This window comes from Crocuta crocuta, unplaced genomic scaffold (assembly GCF_008692635.1).
Source record: "Crocuta crocuta isolate KB4526 unplaced genomic scaffold, BGI_CrCroc_1.0 scaffold143, whole genome shotgun sequence".
Taxonomy (NCBI): domain Eukaryota; kingdom Metazoa; phylum Chordata; class Mammalia; order Carnivora; family Hyaenidae; genus Crocuta; species Crocuta crocuta.
This window is the reverse complement of record NW_027529175.1, coordinates 950,684-965,702: the sequence shown is the minus strand read 5'-3', so window position 1 is coordinate 965,702 and position 15,019 is coordinate 950,684. Positions and strand designations below refer to the sequence as shown.

At 40.6% G+C, this 15,019-nt stretch overlaps 1 protein-coding gene across 7 annotated transcripts in view; it reads right to left on the bottom strand.

Moving 5' to 3' along the window:
* Nucleotides 1-15,019, bottom strand: part of TNRC6B (trinucleotide repeat containing adaptor 6B) — a 243,249-nt gene that overhangs the window by 97,904 nt on the left and 130,326 nt on the right. The window contains exon 1 of one of the 7 annotated variants that reach the window (XM_077757923.1): nt 5,113-5,142. The exons of the other annotated variants lie outside the window; for them this stretch is intronic. The gene's annotated coding sequence lies outside the window, so the exon portion shown is untranslated. Of the gene's footprint in view, nt 1-5,112; nt 5,143-15,019 lie in introns of those variants that run through there. 7 annotated transcript variants of the gene reach the window in all.

Sequence of the window (15,019 nt, the reverse complement as noted above, 5' to 3'; positions counted from 1 at the left end):
TATGAAAATAAGGGCCAGGCACAGAACAAGAGTGACAAATCTGTGCTTTACATGCATTATTCCTTCCATTCTTTATGCCTTGGGTAATATTATCATTTCCATTTTAAAGTGAGAAAACAGGTTCAGAGACTTTAAGTAAATGACAAAGTTTTACACACAGTAAGTGGCAGAGCTGAGGCTTAAACCTAGGTCTGTCTGATGCCTAAGCCCAAGTTCTTAATTTATTCTTTTTCTTTTGTTTAATGCTGAATTTTCCAGATTGTTTTGGTAAGATAGAGGTTTAGGCTTCTTCAATTGCCAGACAGATGACTACATGTCCAAACAGGCTGGAAGAAAGCAAAGCCAGGATTATTTATTTTGTTCTTATTCTCTATTAAGTATATGATTTGGATAGAGAGGGGCCACTATAAGCTATCATTAAAGCCTCTGTGCTTGAGAACTTAGGGGGAAAACGAATGTTCTAAAGGAAGGCTGCGATCAACTCTGAGTAGAATAAACTGGGGCTCTCTTAGTCAGCTACTCACATTTGAAAAATTAAATGGCTATGTGGGGGGAGGGGGGACGGGCATGGAGGAGGGCACTTTGGGGATGAGCACTGAGTGTTATGTGGAAACTAATTTGACAATAAACTATTTGTAAAAAAAAAATAAAAATAAAAATAAAAAAAAAATAAAAAGAAAAATTAAATGGCTGACACGGTGAAAGAGAACCTAACGTGGGAAAGAAACATTTTTCCATCTGGCTAAATTACTTAGATACCAAGAAAAAAGAAAACGAAAAGGAGCTGGGCATGTTGCTACCTTGCTAAACAAGTGAATACGGCTTTCACATGCCACCAAACCCCCCTGTAGCCAGCTCTTGGGACACAATGTCACGTCTGCAGTGGCAGAAGCTTTCCCGATGCCAAACTCATGGGACAAAGATCCCTGCGCCTGCCTTTCTCTTCTCCCTGTTTCAAGCATCTCTCATCTACAAAGAATTCAAAACACATGTAAAAATAAGTATTCAGTACTCAAATTACTTTTTGGATGAAGACTTGACATTTCTGTTTTTCTTCTAGTCTTGAAAACAATAAAACTTCTGGGGATAATTTTTAAAAAGTTTTTGTTCTTAAATATTTAGCTCTCACAAAAGAACACCCATGTACCCACCTCTCAGTTAAAGAATGGAAACTTCCCAGTACCCAGATCCCTTCATGACCCCAACCCCACCCCTTCCTATCCCACCAGTTAACCAACCCTCAACTAAAGGCCTGTCATCCCCTTGCCTTAACCACAAAATGCTTTGTAGCCTGAACAATCTATTTTTTGTTTTATATATTTTTATGGATGGATTCATACTATTTTATTCTTCTGTGACTTGCTTTTCTCACTCAATACTATATCTCTAAAATTAATTTATGTTGTGTTACAATTCATTCATGTAAATGATGTACAGAGTTCCGTTGTTAATGTACCACATTATGTATTTATGTACCCTTCTTTTGATGGACATTTAGGCTTCCAATTTGTACGATGGCACACAACTGCCGCTGTACCATCGGGTACCCACCTCCTTTATAAGCACGTGTACAAGAGTTCTTCAGTGACAGGTTCTCAAACACAACTCGAACAGCTGGGTCACACACTGTCCATGTTTTCCACCTCAACTGCATATTGCCTACATTATTTTCCAAAGTGAGAACTACAATTTACACTCCCACCAGAAGAGTATAACAATTCCTGTACCCCCAAATCCTCACCAATTCTTGGGACAGTATTTTCCAATCTTTTAATTTTTGCTAACTTGAGGAATACAAAATGGTATCTCATTGTGGTTTAACTTGCATTTCCCTGATTACTAATTTAGTTGCATTCCCTCCCCCTCCCCAACGTTTTCTCTACTGTGAAATTCATTTGTTAGTTTCCTACTAGTCTTTTTCTTATCAATTCATAAGAGTTCTTTGTGAAGTCTGGATATAAATCCTTTCTTGATATTATCTGCTGAAAATATTTTCCCTTAGTGTAGATACTTACATTACAGTGTCATTTAATGAATGTAAGTTCTTAATTATAAAAAATATGAATGTATCAACATTTTCATTCATGATTTCTGCTTTTGCGCTGTGTTTAAACATCCCCATCCCAAATCATAGTCTATTTTGTTTCTATAAGTATTAAATCTTTTCATATTTCTATGAATCCATTTGGTATTTATTTTTGTATATAGTGATTCTTAGACACAGAGGGAAAATGATCATGTGAAACGGAGGCAGAAATTGGGAGTGTTATAGCTACACGCCAAGAAATCCCAAATACTGCCAGCAAACACTGGAAGCTAAGAAGAGACAAGGAGAGATTCCTCTCCACACTGCCTTCTAGAGAGAGCCTGGCTCTGCCAACACCTTGATTTTGGACTCCCAGCCTCCAGGACTGTGGGAGTGTAAATTTCTGATGTTATAAGTTGCTCAGTCTGTGGTTTTCTGTTATGGCAGCCCCCAGAGACTAATCCAACCAGATAGAGTGTCCCAGCACCTTTTGCTGAAGACTCTGTTCTTTCCTCTGCTAACCTGCAGGGTCAATTGACACCTTTCCCTACTGACTGGTAAGGCCGGTGCTGTCACAGATTCCATATCCATGTGGTGGTCTGAAGCTAGGGTTTCCACTCCTGATGCACCGATCTATCTCTATTCCTGCAGTTACACGACACTGCCTTACTTCTACAGCTCTGTGTTAAGTCATGGGTAGGCTAAGTCCTCCTGCTATTTCTGTTCCTCTCTCTTCCATATAAATTGTAAAATCAGCTTATCAAGTTTCAGAAAAATTTATTGGGATTAAAAAAAGAAAAGAAAAACTGGGATTGTTATTGGAATTGCTTTGAATTTAAATGCCAATTTGAGGAGAAACAACATTTTCATCTTTTTTTTTTTTTTTAAGATTTTTAAATTTTTAAGTAATCTCTACACCCAATGTGGGGCTTGAACTCACAAGCCCAAGATCAAGAGTTGCAGGCTCTTCCAGCTGAGCCAGCCAGGTGCTCCAGAAATGACGTCTTTAAATTATTGAGCCTTCTTACCAAGATCATGACAGGACTCTATGCTTATTTAGGTCTTATTTAAATGTCTCCTAATATTTTCTTCCATGGAGGCCTTGTTAGGTTTAGTCCCAAAATTCTTTCATTTTCTGTTGCTACTCTGATGATACTTAAAAAACAAAAACAAAAAAAACCTATTATTCTTACACAGGGACTCATTTAAATAAAAACAGATGAAATGCCGATCTTTAGAAACAGTTCCTAGTCATATACTCATGCCCAGTAACCTCTTGACTAACAATCTCATACAGAAGTTAGATAATTTAATAACAATATTAATCTACTTTTTTGGTGCTCATTATGTGTTGGACACTGCCCTAAATATGTAATCCTCACACCTCTGAGGTAAATTCTATTAACTTCATTCTATAGGTGAGGAAACAGCTGAGGACCCAAAGAGGTAGCTCTGGAAATAAAAACCAGTATTTGGTTCCACTGTATAATTCTTTTTTTAAGTTTCCTTATTTTGAGAGAGAGAGTGAAGCAGGAGAGGGGCAGAGAGAGAGAGAGAGAGAGAGAGAATACTAAGCAGGCTCTGTGCTGTCAGCGCAGAGCCTGACATGGGGTTTGATCCCACGAACCAGGAGATCATGACCTGAACTGAGATCAAGAGTTAGATGCTTAACCAACTGAGCCACCCAGGCGCACCACACTGCCTAACTTCTTAAATACTATTGTATTGTCCCCTTGTATTGTGGTAGATGAGAAGAGTAAAATCCACCTTAACTTCAGAATCCAAGAAGAATGATTATTTCCTAACAATCAAAATCCCCTTAGGCTGCCTAAATTCACATGGATTCTCCAAATCAAAATACCACTGACACTGCATTCAGGAATTCAAGAGTACTTTTCTGATTAATTTAGATGAAAATACTCTATAAGCGATAAATACTCAACACTTTTAATAATTACATTTGAAAAACGATTAAATAATATAGTAAACCAAGAATGTCACAATACCTAGTATTTATTTATTTCTGTTTGTTACAACAGTAATTTTCAGATAATTACTCAATTACTTAAAAAAATATTCTCAATGTTTAAATGCCAATTTTCAAATTAATGACTCACTTTCAAGATTCAGTAATGGACCTCACTCGGACCCTAAAGCTTCTAGACTGATGGTTATTACTGTTCCTGTGGGCAAACCAACATCTGACTAAGCTCGTGCTTTCTGTGATTACATTACTGCTTTATGTGTAAATTCTTTCTTAATATATTAGTCACAGCATATTCAGAAGACTAGTAATCTTTTGACCTCTAGTCAATACCAAAGGATCCTTTTCAATTTTAAGGAACAGAAACGTGATCTCACCTTATGTTAACAAATAATCTATGAACGGCATCTACTTAATTATATTTGTTTGTGTTCTACGATGCTACAAATATTTATTAAATTTCTTCCAAGCACTTGGGGTATATTATTGAACACAGTAAACTCTGACAATTTTCCCTATGAGAACAAGCCAACCAATGGAAAAAAACAGGCCCAGCACCTTCCAGGTGTGGTTCTGAAGGGGTTGGGAATAGCGGATCAGTCTATTAGAGCACATGTGTGGAATACACCTGAAATTAAAACCATCGTCAAAATTAATGTATGATAGGCCAAGCGCCCTTTGCCTGCGAACAGTTTTCAAAATGGGTAAGTGGAACAGTGCTGATTGGTAAGATAAAAATGCATCTGTACTTTCAATGTAATAACTACCAGTCTTCTTAATGTCAATAATTTCAGTGGATGAGAGAAAATAAAGACTAAAAACCAGCGGCATTTTTCCTGTGCCCATTTCAGTGAACTGTAGGTATCCCTACAAAACCCCAGTAATTGGCAACTTATTAAGAAAAAAAAAAAAAAAAGCAGCAGCAGTGGCGGCAGAGAGAGAACAATAGCAGGTTGGTCTAAGTGCAGCAGCTTCTAGATAGCCACAGGGGGCTCTGCAGTGGCTCGGCACTCAATTATTCTCACAAAAGAGCATCAAGGAGGCCAGGTAGCCCCCGGGGTCAGTTACACACGTTACCGTTCAGAGAGAACATTATGCTTACAAATAGTGGTGCCAGCATTACAACCCAAATCCCACAAACTGCTTTGCAACACATAAAATTTACTCCAGCTGGTCACTTGGAGTCTTTTTCTGAATACGGTGGAACAGAAGAAGCAGACAAGCAGGTCAACAGCCAGGAAGATGTACATTGCCTGGGTTCCACCAGCCCCTGGGAACGAAAGCAGCAGTAAGGGATTCTGGAATGACTGGCCCTGGACACTGACCACGGCATCCTCAACCAGGAAGAAAAAAATTGAACCTGGGTTTCCACTTTACCCTAATAGTCTGTGAATAAGTAGCAGACTCTCAGGTTTCACAGAACGGACCAAAATTTGCATTAGAAGATCTTGCCACATACGTCCCTCTCATAATTAAACCACCAAGAACTCACAGAGAGTAAAATACAGTACCAATGGCTTCTAAAATACAAAGACTAGATGTTCATATCCTCTAAAAACTTAAAAAGAGATGTGGCAACATATAAAGACAGAGTTATGGATTTTGCTCAAAATTTTGTATCATAATATTTTTTTCCCTTTCTTTCCCTTTCGATTAAGGTAGGGGTGAGAAGAAGAGGGCTGAAGAAGGCAATTCTATTTGGGTAGAAAGAGGGCAAGAAGGAAAACTGAGGAAGAAATGGAAAGGGGAGAGAGACACATTTCTAACGGGCAACAGAGACAAGACGGAGGTCCACCCTGAAACTAACACCCCTTCTGGATTCTAGATGACTGTAGCCTGCAGAAAGACGGGGCCTGAATTTTCAGCAGTTTCTGGAGGCACTTCTCGGCTGCACCTGCCATGTGGCAGGAAATGAAAACAAAACATACAATCGCAGAAGCAGCAGGCCTCACCACATGAAAATGTTCTGACGGCTGAACCTAAGGCTATAAAAAGAAGATAGCAGGTCTCAGAAGTTCATTTCAAATGCAGAACTTACTGTAACTGTAAAGATTTTCCATAAGTGGCACTGATCAAAGTAATCATGAAAGAATTTATTGGGCTATCTTTTCAATTTTGTCTCTTTCACTGCACACTTGTAGATTTCTGCATTCTTGTGACATATCTGGAAGAGATCAAAGTAGAACCACAGGGTATGCTCAAGAAGCTGATTTCTGGGATGGAAGGGCAATGATGCGACATGGATTGATGGATAGAGGAAGGTGCGTCATACCGCCAGAAGCAATCCATTAAGGGGGTGAGGCAGACCCCCAGGCAGTGGGGAAAACCTGGCATGTTGTGACATGTGAAGTCTTTGCAATGCACTAGAGTGTCCGACACTTGGCTGGGAAGCACCAACAGCACAGGACTGAAAATGGGGTTTGTTCTGAGCTATCAGTAAATTTGTTAAACAATACAGTAAACAGCAGTACTTAGTTCTCTCCACTACACTTAAGACAGGTTGAGGGATGCCTGGATGGCTCAGTTGGTTAAATGTCTGGCTTCAGCTCAGGTCATGATCTCACAGTTCGTGGGTTTGAGCCCTGCATCAGACTCTGTGCTGACAGCCAGCTCAGAGCCTGGAGCCTGCTTCGGATTCTGTATCTTCCCCTCTCTCTGACCCTCCCCCGCTCACACTGTCTCTCTCTCTCTCTCTCTCTCTCAAAAACAAATAAAAAACATCTTTTTAAAAATTAAAAACAAAAACAAACAAACAAAACAAGACAGGTTGACAATCAGTGGCCACCATTTTTTGAAACCTGCCAGTAAGCTAATGCCAACCTGACAACCTGAAGCCCCTTCCACATACGCGTTGGCCGCATCACAGTCTCAGGCAATGAATGGGCCTGATGCCCACCTCACTAAATTCAAAAGTATGTTAAATCAAAATGTCAGGGAAAATATGGGCAAGAAAGGCCACCAAGAAAAGATGTCAGGAGTGTGGAAGACAGCATGGAAGCAATGCTGGCGGGCTATAACTTTTGACATACCTAGCAGTACCAACTCCCAGATGGATCATCAGAAGAGCAGAGTACCCACCACCTGCAATGTTCCCCCTCACCCCTCAATGTTCCACTCAGGCCATGCCTATTCCTATTCCAGGAGCCATTCTACGTAGGGGCCCCTTCAATACATCTGCAAGAACTTGAGGTCTGTATGGGCCAGATGTGGAGGAAACATTTTGGTTTTCATAAGCTATGAGGGTGACTATCCAACAGTGTGAGCTACCGATCTGCAAACTGAGAAATAAGTCATTCACTATCTTGAAGCAATACATAAATCAGATTAAACTTTTTTTTTTATTAAAACATTGTTTTAATATTTATTTTGAGAGAGGGACACACACACACACACACACACACAGAATCCAAAGCAGGCTCCAGGCTCTGATCTGTCAGCACAGACGCCGATGTGGGGCTTGAACTCACGGACTGTGTGAGATCAAGACCTGAGCCAAAGTCAGACGATTAACCGACTGAGCCACCTAGGCACCCCATAATCCGATTAAATTTTTAAAAATGATTGTCTCCTTTTGAAAGACAGACACCCTCTGCTTCAGTTTCCAAGCGTATTTCTCATCCTACGTGAGTTTATATATACACTCATCGGTAGCAATGGTTCATTTACATTCCCTCACTGAGTGCAGGAAAAATCACAATCTATTTGCAATTATAATCCCCTAAAAATAAGTTATGTGATTCTTTCAAATGTGAAAGGTAACAAGTGGAAATATTCTTGTTAAAACTCATAATAGAAAGTTGGTCATTTGTAAAATAGGTCTGCCAGCGGCAAAAAAATAAAAAAAAAAAGAGTCATTTGGAGGTTTTAAAAGCCTACTCTGGTTTTTAAAGCAGCATTTGTAGCAGGGCATATAGGAATATAAACATCAAATTAAGTGACTTTAACTAAACTAGAACAAGTACGAATTCTCTGACGTTTAAAATCCATCAGGCTATTTTTCTAAACCTCGTATACACTATTTTCTTGGCTTATACTACTTGAGACAAAAGTAACATGACATTTCTTAGTGATTTACATTAAATGTTCCTTCCAAACTTGGGCAAAACTCATCTAACTATACTAAAATTATATGATTTGATGGGGTGCCTGGCTGGCTCTGTTGTGGAGCATGTGACTCTTGATCTTGGAGTCGCTGAGTTGAAGCCCCACATGGGGTATAGATATTATTTAAGGTAAAATCTTTTAAAAAATATTGTATTATTTGAACATGGGCAAATTTCCACATAAAAACATTAGTAGACCAACACGAGCAGAAAGAAATCTAGAATTACCCCATTATTTCATATTCCCTTATTGCTCAAGGTCCAGCCGTATTTAGTAAGAACCATAGACAAGTGTCCCCCGCTGTGTGGTTTTACATCACTCTAACAAATCTGCTAAAAGTAAAACTTCATAATAGAAAGGTAACCAAAGATTTTGTAAAATTTCCAAAGTTAAGTATGCAAAAATATGTTCAGGGCAATTTGTGTGTTGGGGGGGGGAGGGAAAGGGACAGAGAGAGAGGGAGAGAGAGAATCCCAAGCAGGCTTAATTTAAATTAAGGACTGTGTCCTAATTGCTGACCTTTGTGATTTCCTAGGAATGCAGCGTGCCTGGCACATCATAAATACTCAATATAACCTACAATATATATTCTATATACATCCATATATATATACACAAATAAAATACCTAGAAGAATATGCATTCATTGTTAACAGTGGTAGCTCCAGGGAGTAGGAGTGAGGTGGGGTGGGCAGGGATCTTAAAATGAGAAATGGGGGCACTATAATTTTATATAATACTTCTCACAATTTAAATGTTACACAAGAGGGGCGCCTGGGAGGCTCAGTTGGTTAAGCGTCCGATGTCAGCTCAGGTCATGATCTTAAGGTTTCTGAGTTTGAACCCCATGCTGGGCTCTGTGCCAAGAGCTCAGAGCCTGGAGCCTGCTTCTGATTCTGTGTCTCCCTCTCTCTGCTCTTCCTCAGCTCATGCTCTGTCTCTCTTGTTCTCTCAATAAATAAATAAATAAATAAATAAATAAATAAATGTTTAAAAAATGTTTTTAATGTTAGGCAAGAATATTACTTTTTAAATTTTTTTAAAATTTGGAAATGATTTCAGACTTATAGAAAAGCTGCAAATATGGTACAAAGAATTCTTTGTCAGTTTCATCACCCCAAATACTTTACTACATGTTTTTCTTTAAAAAAAACCTTCTTCTATGTAACTGCCATACAAATATCAAAATCAGAAAATTAACAGTGATTTGTCACTACCATTTCATCTTCAGGCCCCGCTTCAGTTTTGCCACCTGTCCCAGCGGTGGTCTTTACATTTACAGCAAAATGATCAGTTAAGAAACGTGGCATTAGTTGACATATCTCTTTCGTGCCTCCCTGTTTGAAATGGTCTTGCTTGGACTTCACATGACTCTGAAACTTTTGAAGATGATTGCAGGCTATTTAATTTGTAGAATGTCCCTCAAACTGGGTGTGTTTGATGCTTCCCCATGGTTAGATTCAGGTCACGCACCTCGGCCTGAGAGTCACTGAAGTGATGCTGTTTCTCACTGCGTGACACCCTACAATGTGACACAATTTCAATTTGTCCCGTTTTGGTGAGATTTGCTCAGATCACTTGGTTGCGGTGGTCTATGCCAGGCCTCTCCACTGTACTCTTTTTCCTTTTTGTATTCAATAGATATTTTGGGGGAAGATACTTTTAAACCTAAATAACCCATTCTTTGAACTCTGAATTTATTTATAAGTCCATACGTAGGTTACATCGCAAGGTAGGTGGAATTGTGTGAGAACCCTTAGTTTTCTCTTTTTCAACAGTTTTTTAAAAAATGTTTATTTTGAGAGAGAGTAAGCATGAGAGAATGGGGAAGGGGCAGAGAGAGAGAGAGAGAGAGAGGGAGACAGAGAATCCCAAGCAGGCTCCAACACTGTCACCGCGGAGCCCAATGTGGGGCCCGATCTCACAAACTGTTGAGATCATGACCTGAGCCAAAATCAAGAGCTGGACACTTAACCGAATGAGCCACCCAGGCGCCCCTCTTATTTAACAGGCTTTAATCAGTGGCTTTGACATCTTAAATGTTGATAATCAAATTATCCCAGATTTGGCCAGAGGGAACCCCTTCAAACTCGGTTCTGGGTCCTTTTGAAGAGTCTCCATCATTCTATGAAGACACCTTTGCTTTCTAAAAGAAGATATTCCAGGTTCATTTTAAACTTTCCTGCTCTAATCCTATAATCAGCTATTCTTCAAAAAGTTGGGGTTTCTTTTAGTAGAAAATGGTTATTTAGAAGACACGATCTGGGCACGTGAGGTGCTCACTGCTACTGGAATACTGCTGCTCCCCAGCACTCTCCTGCTCTCTATGGAAAAAGCTATTTCTATACACACATGCATACATTTTACATCTACAGTATTTCTCTATTTTTTACTTATTAAAACCCATAAGTTCACATGGATATCCTGATTCCAATCTAATGTCACAGGGTTTATACTAGTTTTCTCCTTTTCAGGATCTGTAACTCTCTTCTCTGACAGATTTGCTAGCTCTCATTATCCTTAACATACTTATCTGAGCAATCCTTCCTTATTTAACCAATCTCCCAGTGGTGCTGCCACTCTCTATGTGGGTACCTTTTTCACTTCTCTTTGGCTCTAATACAACACACCAGTCCCTACCTGTATGGCCAAGTAGGCCTCCTCATCCTACTTGGGCTGTGACATCCTTGGACAGGCCACCTACCTTCTCTGTCTACCTACAGGCCTCAGGACTGGATTGTTCAGGAAGGAGAAGGCAGAGAAAAATATTTTTAAAAATTGAATGCTTAAAAATATTTTTAAAAAATGGTATCCATTAAATTGGAACTTGTTATAATTCAGACAGCCAAGCTGAAGTTCACTTTTGCATCACCTATGAAGAACAGGTTTGTTAAGTAAATGAATAGCATAAACAAGCTTGTAACCCAGATGTTTAACCTACTTAAGAAAACTAATTGTTTTCAAGCACTTTAAAATCAGTGGGCATGTACTCACCTTTAATTATTGTCTAATTACAAATGATTTCTATTTTCTTCATTATGGCTTTGATAACACCTCTACTTGATTACACTTTAAGAAGTACTACTTAAACTTTTATCAAGTTAAAATGCTTTTTAAAATGTCTTTATTAATCAATTTGGCTTTTAAGTTTATTTATTTACTTGAGAGAGAGAGAGAGAGAGAGAGAAAGAGAAAGGGAGGGAGAGAGAGAGAATATGTGCAGGAAGGGGGAAAGAAGGGGCAAGGGAGAGGGGCAAGAGAGGGATAGAGAGAATCCCAAGCAGGCTCCATGCTATTAGCGCAGAGTCCAATGCAGGGCTCGATCTCGTGAACCGTAAGATCATGACCTGAGCCGAAATCAAGAGTTGGATGCCCAACCGACTGAACCACCCCATGTGCCCCCATCAATCTGGCTTTTAAATTAATCATCTGAAATGAAGTTTTTAATCATTCACACTGATTTGTCTTTTTTAGTTAACCTATCATGCTGCTCAAAAAGAAAATGCCTTCCTTGGGAAGAATCTATCATGTGCACGGAGTGAGAAACGTATGGATGTGCGTACATGCTTTTTTCCCCCTTTTTGCCACAGGGACAGTTGAATTTGGCGTATTTTTCTACAAGAAACAGCCTTTTCTCCCCTACTAAGAACCGGCTGTAACCTTAAGCTCATCATAAAACATCATCCAGACAGCTAGTATGGCCTGAAGGTGGCCAAGATGGGATCCCCAAATTCAACTGGAACCCCAGCAGGAGAGGATGGTGGGGTTGCCTGGGCTGAGAAACGCAAGCTGATTCCCCACCCCCACACCCTGGCCTTGCCTTTCCTCCACCTCCTTGGGGAAATGCTGGCACAGCAATGGCTGCCCCTCCACCCGGGCAGTGGTGCGGAGCAAGCCAGCTGGTGGCTGTTTGTGGTGGGGGCCTCCTGGTACCTGGGAGGAAATGAAGATGGGAGGTTTTGCTTACTGTTTAACTATGTGCACAATTAAATTAACGCACACATACATGGTAAATAGAGAAAAAAGAAGAAAAAAAGGTCTTTCGGTGGCCACGCAGGACTGGCCCTAAAATCGCCTGCTCCGTGTGCCATCAGTACTTGCCTCACTGTCTCCCGTTATTTGTTATGGATGCAGTGCTGAGGACCCTCATAAAGCCATCCGCTCCCATCATCTGAGTCCCTATTTTATCTGAGACATTCTACTTTATAAAACAGGGATTCACCCAATTAACAAATTAGTCTGCACTGCATTTCTGAAGGCTCAGGAAGAGAACACATTCTGGAGTTACAGCACCTACTTCCTCCAGAAGTAGTCCTTCCTCGTTTATGTGGCCTCAGACCAGTTACCAAGCTTTGGGCACACCATCTTTCTTCAGAGCAAACCACTCTCCGCATCAGGTTGTCCTGGAAACTAAGTAAGGCAATGGGAAGTATGTGCTGTAGAACAGGCACTTTGTGAATATTAGTTCATGACCTCCATCCCCACCCCACTCACAGCTTCACAGAAAAATGTGGTTATTCAGAGCAGCGTTTTCCAGTCTGGTTGCACAGAACCTCAGAGAGAACCTACAGAAGAACATGGGTCATAGGTGCCAGCTTAAACTGTGTCTGCTCTATCACTGCCCCTGACCGAAACAAGGGAAACGTGAAAAAAATCACCAGCTAGAGTTCTAGGGCCTAAAAATGAGCAATCAATTTATCCCTTGCTCAGGAGAATAGTATCAATATTCATGGGGCAAAGAAATGAGAAATAAATAGTCTATATTTTCTATTTTGACTTCCAAATAAAGATGCCAAATCATGCTAGAGACCGCAATTAATCCTGGCCTGAAAGCTATCTGATTTTTGCCTACTCAGCTCCATCAGGTCCCAGTGACGAAATATTTACTAACTGATAATGGAAGATAATGGGGGCACCTGGTGGCTCAGTTGGTTAAGCATCTGACTATGGTTCAGGTCCATGATCTCCCAGTTCATGGGTTCGAGGCCCGTGTTTGGCTCTGTGCTGACAGCTCAGAGCCTGAAACCTGCTTCAGAGTCTTTGTCTCCCTCTCTCTCTGAGCCTCCTCTGCTAATGCTCTGTCTCTCAAAAATGAATAAACGTTAAAAAATTTTTTGGAATGTTATTAAAAATCCATTTTTAAAAACCACAGGTGTCAATAATGTGATGCACGACATCTAGCCTAGCAGTGTGTTTAAACACACCAAACAGAGGCTGGCTCATTTGGTTAAGTGTCCAACTTCAGCTCAGGCATGATCTCACGGTTTGTAGGTTCAACCCCCGCCTCAGGCTCTGTGCTGACAGCTCAGAGCCTGGAACCTGCTTCAAATTCTGTGTCTCCCTCTCTCTCTGCCCTTCCCCTGCTTGTGTGCTTTCACTCTCTCTCTTGCTTTCTCTCTCTCGAAAATAAATAAGCTTTAAAAAAACAAAAGCAAAAACCAAAAAAGATGAGATGTCTGGGTGGCTTAGTCAGTTAAGCATCCAACTCTTGATTTCAAATCAGGTCATGATCTCACAGTTATGAGATCTAGCCCTGTGTGGGGCTCTGTGCTGAACATGGAGCTTGCTTAAGATATTCTTTCTCTCCTCTCCCTCCCTCTGCCCCATTCCCAGCTCGTTCTCTCTAAAAAATTAATTAATTTAAAGAAGAATGAAAAACCCAAGACAAAGAGAAAGACAAAAGAATGCTATTCCCCAGGAGGGAACCAAGCAGAACCACAAAGTAAGACATTTCAAACACATGGCCTCAACATAAAACACTAGGATCAGGAGGAAATCCAAAAATTGCCAGGAAATAATGCCACGTGATCTATTTCTCTGTATATTCAGTATTTGAAATATCAAATGCTTTTGGCATGTAAAATTATGTGGTTTTGGTATGTCATTTCTTTAAAAATCATGAAAATCTGTTTACATTGAAGAGATGGAAAATATAATGGCATTCCTTCCAAACTGCTCGCGAGCAAAGCCAGATATTAAAAGAATGCAAAGAAAATGCTGAGGTACCCCCGATACACACTGCTGCCTTCACAAAGAATCCCTCTTTCATAAAGAAGGATAAAGAGGTCTACATGTTTCATTGGCAAAGCCTCTGTGCTTCCTAACAGCCTCCAAGCAAAGGTCAAAGAGCATCTCCCTTGGATTTGCAAAGCGCCCAGGTTCTGAGTGACAGGTCATAGACCTCAGGGCCAGGGACTAAATTCTTCACCCAATAGAAGTCCAACTAGTTACCCAGAGGCGCCTATGTAACCTAAAACAGGAGGAGACTCTCGCCAAGAAGAGAACACAGTCCTGTTCATCAAACTAGGAACTGTAAACTCCTTACCCCCCGCCAAACCTCTGCTGACACTACCACTATTTCTGCGACAGGCAACACAGCCAGATTCTCCCCCTTGGCACTACTCATCAGCCAAGCTTTTCTTCAGTGTCTCCACCCCTCAATCTGGTCGGGCTCGCCTCAGTTTAGTGGGGGGAAGAGGACAGATGCATACAGGTGCTGTAGCTCAGAGAACTCATAGACTAATATGCATTTAAAGTCTTCTCTAACTGTGAAATAGTCTGTTTCCTATTGAAGGATGTTTGGGCATGGGCAAGGCAGGTGGAAAAAAAACTGGAGAGTTCTACATAAAATACACTATCGCCTAAAAGACACATACTTATTTTTAAAAACGGAGGCAGCAGTCCACAGCACCCTTCCATGCCACCCCAAATATTTCTCCTAGAAGGAACAGGTGGCACAGCAACTTCAGGAAGCTACTACGAAGCTATATGGCCTAGAAGAAGCCTTCGGCCTCCCCTTAGGCAGTAGAACATAGTGCTCAAGCAGGCAATCAGCAGCCATGGCTGTCTGGGCCACTTCCTACCTGTGCAACCTTGGGCAAGATACTCAACCTCTCTACACTTAG